The sequence below is a fragment of the Oryx dammah genome, unplaced genomic scaffold, assembly GCF_014754425.2.
Source record: "Oryx dammah isolate SB20612 unplaced genomic scaffold, SCBI_Odam_1.1 HiC_scaffold_2, whole genome shotgun sequence".
In the NCBI taxonomy this organism is placed as follows: domain Eukaryota; kingdom Metazoa; phylum Chordata; class Mammalia; order Artiodactyla; family Bovidae; genus Oryx; species Oryx dammah.
In genome coordinates this window covers 46,753,530-46,764,885 of record NW_024070186.1, presented here as the reverse complement: position 1 = coordinate 46,764,885, position 11,356 = coordinate 46,753,530, and the positions used below count along the sequence as shown (strand labels likewise).

The window sequence follows — 11,356 nt, the reverse complement described above, 5'->3', positions numbered from 1 at the left end:
AACTGTGGTGTTGGAGAAGACTCTTGAAAGTCCCTTGGACTGCAAGGAGATTCAACCAGTCCATCCTAAAGGAGATCAGTCCTGGGTGTTCATTGGTAGGACTAATGTTGAAGCTGAAACTCCAATACTTTGGCGACCTGATGCAAAGGACTGACTCATTTGAAAAGACTCTGATGCTGGGGAAGATTGAGGGCAGGAGGAGAAGGGGACGACAGAGGATGAGATGGTTGGATGGCATCACTGACTCAATGGACATGGGTTTGGGTGGACTCCGGGAGTTGGTGATGGACAGGGAGGCCTGGCGTGCTGCAGTTCATGGGGTCGCAAAGAGTGGGACACAACTGAGCGACTGAACTGAACTAACTCCAGACTCCAAGTCCATCCCTTCCTCTCCCCATCCCCTTTGGCAATCACAAGCCTGTTTTTTATCTATAATTCTGTTTCTGTTTCATGTTGTTGTTTAGTTGCTAAGTCATGTCCAACTCTTTCACAACCCCATGGCAGCCCAACAGGCTGGACTATACATCCCACCAGCCTCCTCTGTCCATGAGATCTCCCAGACAAGAATACTGGAGTGAGTTGCCATTTCCTTCTCCAGGGGCTCTTCCCAACCCAGGGATTGATCCCACATCTCTGGCATTGCAGGCGGATTCTTTACCATCAGAGCCACCAGGGAAGCCCATAGATAGGTTCGTTTGTGTCATATTTTAGATTCCACATATATATGATATCATATGATATTTGTCTTTCTCTTTCTGACTTATTTCACTTAGTATGATAATCTCTAGTTGCAAAAATATATAGAATTCTTGACAAATTTGCATGTCTTCCTTGTGTGGGGGCCATGTTAATCTTCTCTGAATCATTCTGATTTTAGGGTGCGTGCTGCCAAAGAAAGCACTGGGCACACTTCTTGAATCTGGGCAGGCTTATGACTCCTTCAACCAAGAGACTACTGTGGGCTCAGTCGTGAGGCTGGGTCATAAAAGGCAATGCAGCACAGGCATTAAACACTAGAACACTTGATCTTGAAGCCCTGAGCTGCCATGTACAAGTCTAACTACCCTGAGAGAACAGTAGCTGTAAGGAAGCCAAGCCGCAGAAAGAAGACAAATGTAGTTGCTCCAGCTGACAGCCCCAGGCCCTGCGGCAACCCAGCCCAAAGGATGAGACCTGAAATCTCAAGGAGAGGTCCACCACCCCTGCAGAGCCCAGTCTGACTCCTGACCCACAAAACCTGTGACCTTAGTCAAGTGGTTATTTCAAGATGCTAAAATTGGGTCAGTTTTCTATGCAGGAAAAGTAACTGCAACAGAGTATGAGGGTCAAAGATGTATCAATACTAATGGATAGATTTATTATCCAAAAATATCCCAATCATCAGCAGAGTGGAAGTTTACAATACTTTGGAGTAAAAGTTTTCCCAGAATCGTCTGGAATGATTTTTGAACTTGTTTTCTGCTCTAGCTTCAGAGCAATGAAACATGTAAAGCCCATCCCTTGCTCATGCTTTTCTGTTCAAATTCCCTGTTAACTGCGAAAGCCTCTATCTTAGAGGTGCTTCCTAAGGTGGCTCAGATGGTAAAGCATCTGCCTGCAATGCAGGAGATCCAAGTTCAATCCCTGGGTTGCGAAGATCCCCTGGAGAAGAGAATGCCAACCCACTCCAATATTCTTGCCTGGAGAATCCCATGGACAGAGGAGCCTGGCAGGCTACAGTCTATAAGGTCTTTAAAGAGTCAGACACAACTGAGCGTGCACACACCCACACCACCCATGGGGAAAAAAAAAAGACATGACAAACTTCTCATCTCAGGCAAGTGCAGCAAAAAACCTATCATGTAGTCAGTCCCCCATCTTAGAAGTCAGAAGGATTAAAGTTAGTAAACCTTGCTGTTTGCACCTCCATCTCAAATTCCAACCCATGAATGCAAATATGAGTACACTGCCTCCTCAGCCTTCCCAATAAGAGAGTCAATTAGCGTAACTTCTCAGTTGAGGATGTTATCTCCTGTCTATATGTTTCACAGTTCTAGCAGTAAAAATGTCAATACCATTGCTGACATCTTAAAAACTAATATGGTCTTTGATTTTGTTTGTATTTTATTTATTTATAACAAGTCTTTTATACTTATCTATTTATTAGCTGCTCCGTGTCTGAGGTTTGGCAGGATCTTGGATCTTCATTGCTTCATGAGGCAGCTTTAGTTGTGGCATGAGGAAGATTTTTTATTTTTTAGTTGCACCATGTAGGATGTAGTCCCCTGACCAAGGATGGAACCCAGGCCCCCTGCATTGGGAGCTTGGGATCTTAGCCACTGGACCACCAGGGAAGTCCCTTGTTTATATTTTAAAGTCACACATACATACACACACACACACACACACACAATATTAACTGCCAACAATGCTCCTGCTTTTTTATTTCATCCTTAAAACACAATATATAGTAAGGATAATAATAAAGTTCTATAAATATATAACATGCTAGTTAGAATAAGCAAGCTTTGTGTTGCTATCATCCTGGGATCCAGTTCTACTTTATGATAAGATATACAAGTTAAAGAATCACCCCCTTGGAATGTAGAATTTGGGTGGGGGATGGCGAGGGCGAATGTAGAACTGTGTTTCTGCAAAGTGTAGACTTCACAGTAGACATATGGTATTACACAGATATGAGAATAATAGAATTTATCATTTTTTCTGTTTTCACTATGCAGTTACCAAATGTCACTAAAATGAACAATTATTTATATTTTTCCTCTAGCTTTATTGAGATATAATTGGCATATAATATTATGTAAGTTTAAGGTGCACGCTGTGATGATTTGATACATGGCTATATGGCTAAATGTTTACCATAAGAGCAGTTAACACATCCTTCACCTCACACAGTTACCATTTGTTGTTATGCTGAGAACATTTAAGATCCATTCTCTTACTGAGAAAACTGGATAAGTACATGCAGGAAAATGCAATTTGACCCTTCTCTTACACCACTCAAAAAAAATGAACTCAACATGGATTAAAGACATAAACATAAGACCTGAAACCATAAAACTCCTAGAAGAAAACACAGCTGAAAAGCTCCTTGACACTGGTCTCAGCAGCAGTTTCCCAGACCTAACACCAAAGGCACAAGCAAGAAAAACAAAAACCAATTGGTGGGGCTACCTCAGATTAAAAAGCTTTCACAGCAAAGAAGCAACCAACACAATGAGAAAGCAGCCTACAGGATGGAAGAAAATATTTGCAAATCATATATCTGATAAGGGGGTTATTTCCAAAATATAGAAAGAACTCATAAACTTAGCAAAAACAACAAAAAACCCTTCTAAAAAGTAGGCAGTAGAATTGAATAGTTTTCCAAAGACAACACACAAATGGTCACCAGGCACATAAAAAACGTGCTCCACACCACTAATCACCAGGGAAATGCAAATCAAAACCACAAGATATCACCTCATTCCTGTTTAAATGGTGGTGATTTAGGTGATTCAGTCACTAAGTTGTGTCTAACTCTCGTGACACCACCAACTGTAGCCCACTAGGCTCCTCTGTCCATGGGATTCTCCAGGCAATAATACTGGAGTTGGTGGCCATTTCCTTCTCCAGGGAATCTTCCCGACCTGGAGATCAAACCCAGGATCTCCTGTGTAGCAAGCAGATTCTTTACCCACTGAGCTACAAGAGAAGCCTTTCAAAAAGATGAGACAAGAAGTGTTATCAAAGGGTGTGAAGGAAAGGGAATCCTTTTGCACTGTTAGGCATGCAAACTGGTGCAGCCACTGTGGAGACCAGTATGGAGGTTCCTCAAAAACTTAAAACTAGCGCTACCCATGATCTGACAATCCCACTGCTGCATCTATATCCAAAGGGGCTGAAATCAGGATCGCATGAAGACGCCCACACTCCCTGGTTCAGTGCTGCCGTACTCGCAGTAGCCAACCTAAGATCCACGAATTGATGAATGGATGAAGAAAATGTGGTGGACATATAATGGATACTATTCATACATGAGAAAAAGAAGGAAATTCTGCTGTTTGAGACAACTTAGATGAAACTTGAGGGCATTGTGCTAAGTGAAATAAGTCAGGGGAAAACAAATATTGTATTATTACTCATATGTGGAACATAAAAACCCAAAGTCATACAGTGGAGTCACCAGGATCTAGGGAATGGAGGAGATGAGAAAGTGTTGGTCAAGGTATTGGACAAACTTCCAGTTATCAGATTAACGGTTCTGAGGATCGAATAGACAGCATGGTGATTATAACTAATAATACTGTATTATATGTGCTTATTTAAGGCTGTGCTGGGTCTTCATTGCTGCACCGACTTTCTCAAGTTGCGTGACCTGGGGGTACGCTTCCTTGCAGTGCATGGGCTTCTCATTCTGTTTGCTTCTCTTGTTGCAAAGCACACGTTCTAGTCGCATGGGCTTCAGTGGTTGCAACATGTGAGCTTGGTATTTGTGGCTCTTGGGCTCTAGAGTGTGGGCTCAGTAGCCGCAGCTCACAGGCTTAGTTGCAGTGCAGTGTGTGGAGTCTTAGTGCGCCGGTCGCAGCACTAAGCGCAGCCGAGAGGAGCTACCCCACGTCCGAGGTCAGGGGCAGAAGCCAGGAGGACCCCATGCCCAAAGGGCGGCGGCCAAGAGGAGTTACCCCACGTCCGAGGTCAGGGGCAGCAGCCGAGAGTGCCAAGCTGCGACAGCACAGGAACGGCCGAGAGGAGCTACCCCGCATCCGAGGTCAGGGGCGGCAGCTGGGAGGAGCCACCCCATGTCCATGGCTGCGCGGGCGCAGAAGGGCCTAGAGGAGCTATCCCACGTTGAAGGTCAGGAAGGGCGGCGGTAAGGAGATACCCTTCATCCAAGGTAAGGAGCAGCGGCTGCACTTTGCTGGAGCAGCCGTGAAGAGATACCCCACGCCCAAGGTAAGAGAAACCCAAGTAAGATGGTAAGTGTTGCAAGAGGGCATCAGAGGGCAGACACATTGAAACCATACTCACAGAAATCTAGTCAATCTAATTACACTAGGACCACAGCCTTGTCTAACTCAATGAAATGTCTTACCATGCCAGCAGGGCAACCCAAGGCAGGCGGGGCATGGTGGAGAGGTCTGACAGAATGTGGTCCACTGGAGAAGGGAATGGCAAACCACTTCAGTATTCTTGCCTTGAGAACCCCATGAACAATATGAAAAGGCAAAATGATAGGATACTGAAAGAGGAACTCCCCAGGTCAGTAGGTACCCAATATGCTACTGGAGATCAGTGGAGAATTAACTCCAGAAAGAATGAAGGGATGGAGCCAAAGCAAAAACAATACCCAGCTGTGGATGTGACTGGTGATAGAAGCAAGGTCCGATGGTATAAAGAGCAATATTGAATAGGAACCTGGAATGTCAGGTCCATGAATCAAGGCAAATTGGAAGTGGTCAAACAAGAGATGGCAAGAGTCAACATTCTAGGAATCAGCGAACTAAAATGGACTGGAATGGGTGAATTTAACTCAGATGACCATTATATCTACTACTGCAGGCAGGAATCCCTCAGAAGAAATGGAGTAGCCATCATGGTCAACAAAAGTGTCCGAAATGCAGTACTTGGATGCAATCTCAAAAACGACAGAATGATCTCTGTTCGTTTCCAAGGCAAACCATTCAATATCACGGTAATCCAAGTCTATGCCCCAACCAGTAACGCTGAAGAAGCTGAAGTTGAACGGTTCTATGAAGACCTACAAGACCTTTTAGGACTAACACCCCCCAAAAATATCCTTTTCATTATAGAGGACTGGAATGCAAAAGTAGGTAGTCAAGAAACACCTGGAGTAACAGGCAAATTTGGCCTTGGAATGCGGAATGAAGCAGGGCAAAGACTAATAGAGTTTTGCCAAGAAAATGCACTGGTCATAGCAAACACCCTCTTCCAACAACACAAGAGAAGACTCTACACATGGACATCACCAGATGGTCAACACCGAAATCAGATTGATTATATTCTTTGCAGCCAAAGATGGTGAAGCTCTATACAGTCAACAAAAACAAGACCAGGAGCTGACTGTGGCTCAGATCATGAACTCCTTATTACCAAATTCAGACTCAAATTGAAGAAAGTAGGGAAAACTGCTAGACCATTCAGGTATGACCTAAATCAAATCCCTTATGATTATACAGTGAAAGTTAGAAATAGATTTAAAGGCCTAGATCTGATAGATAGAGTGCCTGATGAACTATGGAATGAGGTTCATGACATTGTACAGGAGACAGGGATCAAGACCATCCCCATGGAAAAGAAATGCAAAAAAGCAAAATGGCTGTCTGGAGAGGCCTTACAAATAGCTGTGAAAAGAAGAGAGGCAAAAAACAAAGGAGAAAAGGAAAGATATAAGCATCTGAATGCAGAGTTCCAAAGAATAGCAAGAAGAGATAAGAAAGCCTTCTTCAGTGATCAATGCAAAGAAATAGAGGAAAAGAACGAATGGGAAAGACTAGAGATCTCTTCAAGAAAATTAGAGATACCAAGGGAACATTTCAAGCAAAGGTGGGCTCAATAAAGGACAGAAATGGTATGGTCCTAACAGAAGCAGAAAATATTAAGAAGAGGTGGCCAGAATACACAGAAGAACTGTACAAAAAAGATCTTCATGACCCGGATAATCACGATGGTGTGATTACTCAACTAGAGCCAGACATCGTGGAATGTGAAGTCAAGTGGGCCTTAGAAAGCATCACTACAAACAAAGCTAGTGGAGGTGATGGAATTCCAGTTGAGCTGTTTCAAATCCGGAAAGATGAATGCTGTGAAAGTGCTGCACTCAATATGCCAGCGAATTTGGAAAACTCAGCATTGGACACAGGACTAGAAAAGGTCAGTTTTCATTCCAATCCCAAAGAAAGGCAATGCCAAAGAATGCTCAAACTACCGCACAATTGCACTCATCTCACATGCTAGTAAAGTAATGCTCAAAATTCTCCAAGCCAGCCTTCAGCAATACGTGAACTGTGAACTTCCTGATGTTCAAGCTGGTTTTAGAAAAGGCAGAGGAACCAGAGATCAAATTGCCAACATCCTCTGGATTATGGAAAAAGCAAGAGAGTTCCAGAAAAACATCTATTTCTGCTTTATTGACTATGCCAAAGCCTTTGACTGTGTGGATCACAATAAACTGGGGAAAATTCTGAGAGAGATGGGAATACCAGACCACCTGACCTGCCTCTTGAGAAATCTGTATGCAGGCCAGGAAGCAACAGTTAGAACTGAACATGGAACAACAGACTGGTTCCAAATAGGAAAAGGAGTACATCAAGGCTGTATATTGTCACCCTGCTTATTTAACTTCTATGCAAAGTACATCATGAGAAATGCTGGACTAGAAGAAGCACAAGCTGGAATCAAGATTGCCGGGAGAAATATCAATAACCTCAGAAATGCAGATGACACCACCCTTATGGCAGAAAGTGAAGAGGAACTAAAAAGCCTCTTGATGAAAGTGAAAGAGGAAAGTGAAAAAGTTGGCTTAAAGCTCAACATTCAGAAAACAAAGATCATGGCATCCGGTCCCATCACTTCATGGGAAATAGATGGGGAAACAGTGGAAACAGTGTCAGACTTTACTTTTTGGGGCTGCAAAATCACTGCAGATGGTGATTGCAGCCTTGAAACTAAAAGACACTTACTCCTTGGAAGGAAAGTTATGACCAACCTAGATAGCATATTCAAAAGCAGAGATATTATTACTTTGCTGACTAAGGTCCGTCTAGTCAAGGCTATGGTTTTTCCAGTAGTCATGCATGGATGTGAGAGTTGGACTGTGAAGAAGGCTGAGCATGAAAGAATTGATGCTTTTGAACTGTGGTGTTGGAGAAGACTCTTGAGGGTCCTTTGGACTGCAAGGAGATCCAGCCAGTCCATTCTGAAGGAGATCAGCCCCGGGATTTCTTTGGAAGGAATGATGCTAAAGCTGAAACTCCAGTACTTTGGCCACATCATGCCAAAGAGTTGACTCACTGGAAAGGACTGATGCTGGGAGGGATTGGGGGCAGGAGGAGAAGGGGATGACAGAGGATGAGATGGCTGGATGGCATCACTGACTTGATGGATGTGAGTCTGAGTGAGCTCCGGGAGTTGGTGATGGACAGGGAGGCCTGGCGTGCTGTGATTCCTGGGGTCGCAAAGAGTCGGACACGACTGAGCGACTGAACTGAACTGATGTGGAGTCTTCCTGGACATGGGGTCAACCGGTGTCCCCTGCATTGGCAGGCGGATTCTCAACCACTGTACCACCAAGGAAGTCCCAGTACTATATTATATTTAAATGTTGCTAAGAGAGTAGATCTTAAATAGTCTCACCACAAAAGAGAAATGATAATTATAAAACAGGATGGAGGTGTTAGCTAACTATGGTGGTAATAATTTTGAAATAAATGAATGTATCAAATTAGCACATTGTACACCTTAAACTCATACAGTGTTGTCAACTATATCTCAGTAAAGCCAGAGGAATAAAAAGATTACTCTCTAGGCAACTTTCAAGTATACAATACAGTATTGTCAACTGTAGTCATCACCATTCTGTACATTACATTCCCAGAATTTATTCCTCACATCACTGTTGTTTGTACCCTATGGCTAACATCTCATTTCCTCTACCCCCTAACCCCTGGTTACCACCATTCTACTGTCGGTTTCTGAATCTTTTGTAACATTCCACATGTAAGTGAGATTTGACTCTATTTCACTTGGCATAATGCCCTCAAGATTCCAGTTATTTTTAAATCATGGAATACAGAGGTGTGCATTTTCTTTCATATAGGGAACTAAAACATAAACCAAACTTCAGGAGTAACCTCAATTGTTTTAGGAAAATGCAAAATATGTTTCCAACCAATTTCTGCAAGTTATTGTTAACCAAGCAGAATAAGACAGACACCAGAGAAATCTATAATGAGAGCATGATTCAGTCAATTGGCAACACTATATCCTAATGAATTCTATTAATCATCTTCAATTAGATATTAATTCCTTACTACTAGACATGCTTACTCAGAGACTATGAAATTGGAAACAGCAGAGGCTCTGCCTTCTATAACATTAGGTGAGGGATTCTCTGGGCTTTAGGTTCCCCAAGTGTAGAACAAGGATAACACACACGCCTGCAGAACTGGGCACAGGGGCCAACATGTTGAGAAGCCTACAGGGGGACATGTAGTCTGGAATCACTGTATATTATTATTTCACAGGCAGAAGCCCTGTGATTATTTCTCCTGGGGCAGCTAAAGCTACAGGTTTATTCTGGCGAAGACACAACTCATCTGAGGAAATACATCTCAGAGGCATAGGCATGGATGGATTGAAAGTGATATGTTTCTTCTTCTGTTGTATAGAATTTACAGCTATGTTGTTATCTCGGGTTGAGTTTTGTGTCATTTACAGCATGATTATTTTTTCTTGTTTCTGATTGTAAACAGCTCACCACACACTCCCTCCACTCGTATCTCTCGCTCTCTTTCCTTAATTATTCTCTTTCTCATACACACACCTACTTTCACTGGACATCTATGGGAAGAAGTAGGAGGCAGCTTTTAGAAGTGGAGATTTTACGTCTAACTATATACATACTACATATCTGACCACCACCCCCCTCCAGAAAAAAAGAGCCTTAAGAAAAATTCTTCTATTTCCTTTTTTGGTCATTTAAGGTAGAAGTATTTAAAGGAGGAAGGAAAGGCTGGTTTAACAATCAAAAAATAAACAGAGGAAGTTAAAGAAATCGTGAAAGCAAAAGGGGAGTGGGAGGGAGACGAGAACTCAGGAAGAAAATCAACATCACGGAAAGTGGAAAAAGACAAGTGAAGCAGGAAGACAAGAAAAGAGGCTATAATAGCTCAGGCTCAGCGGGTTCCAAAGGCAGCCTTAGTCACGCTGGCCAGAGTACTGGCATGGTGAAAGCGGTGGCCTGAATTCCAGGCAAATCACAGAAATTACAGAATCTCGGGCAAAGCATATAAATCTTTGAGTCTCTTTCATTGACTGTAAAAGGAAGATGAAACTTTTGCCCCTTATAAATTTAAATTCTCATTTTATTTCTGGTGCACCTCGCTTTGGCTTAAGTTACGGCGTTAAGTTCTTTAACAGCTTTTTATACCCATCCTTTCAAGATGCCACCCGGATAATTCAAATGGAAACTAAATTAAAATCACATTAATCCGATCAAGCCAGACTAGGTACCGCTTATCCCAGCTTCCATATGCAAAGTTGTCTTTTTATGAATGTCACCCTCCCACTTTACACACTAAGGGAACACATTAAAACGACAAGCAAGTCTTCAAATAAACCTAAATTAAAACACATTTTGCAGTTTCCTTTTAATAGAACTTCCAGCTTGAAAGATCAACTGGGGTAAGGGGCAGTTTTCACCCTTATTAGGAAACGAACACAGTTTACAGGCTTAATTCGAAGTTTTAGGAAATTACAAAAGGGGTTTCCTTTCCAAGAGAGGTTCAGGCCAGAGGAGAAGCAGGCGACCTCCATACCCGGCCCGCCCCGCAGTCGGCATCAGATTAGGACTAAGAAGGCGGGGTCTGACGCTGACGTCACAAGAGGCCGGCGCTGCGGCGGGCGGAGGGAGGGGCCAAGGGAGTGGCGGGCGATGACGCGACTGCGCAGGGGCGGAAGGCGGGCAGACGGAAAAGACCGGCGAGCTAGATCCGGCAGCAGGCGGAGGAAGCCGCTCGACCTCAGCCACGCAAGGGAAGAGCGTGCCGCGCGTGCGCGGGGCGTGGCCGAAGCCTTCCGTCTTTCCGGCTTTTAGGCGTCTCTTCCCGCTTCCCCTCGCGACCCTGGCTAGCTTGGGCCTTCCTAGAAGTGACGAGGTTGGGGCGCTCCTCCCTCTCGACCGTTGTGAAAGCTTCCTGCCCCCGGAGTCCGAGGCAGCCCAACCAGGTCTTGCACGTGTTCACTGACCCCAGGCCGAGCGCGATCAGGCTTCGCGGGCACTGCGGGACCTGGGGCGGGGTTGGGGGAGTAAACTCTGGGCACTTGTCTCACGGACTGTGGGCACCAGACTGACGGCTGGTTGGCTGAAGGTCTTTCCAGCTGACCACCCCCTTCATTCAGTTCCGCCACGGAGGAGCCCTCGGAGAAACCCGGCTCTAGATCGGAAATGGCCCGTTAGCTGCTGGAGGAGGGAGTTACCGCCAGAGTCCTGTAAAAATTGTAAATGCTGTAATGATTGTCTGTGTAATTAAATTCACTTCCCCGAAGCAGGCAGAACGTTATGAGGTTCCTTATTGAGAAGGACAGAGTGAAGTGATTCTTGGCCTCACTTTTTAAAATAGTTCCTGTAACTATG

At 44.0% G+C, this 11,356-nt stretch overlaps 1 non-coding gene across 1 annotated transcript; it reads right to left on the bottom strand.

Annotated features, from left to right (window-relative positions):
• Positions 1 to 794: 794 nt before the first annotated feature.
• On the bottom strand, positions 795 to 901 carry LOC120859547. Its single transcript, XR_005720106.1, has one exon. It is a non-coding gene; the product is annotated as a U6 spliceosomal RNA (small nuclear RNA).
• Between the last annotated feature and the right edge of the window lie 10,455 nt (positions 902 to 11,356).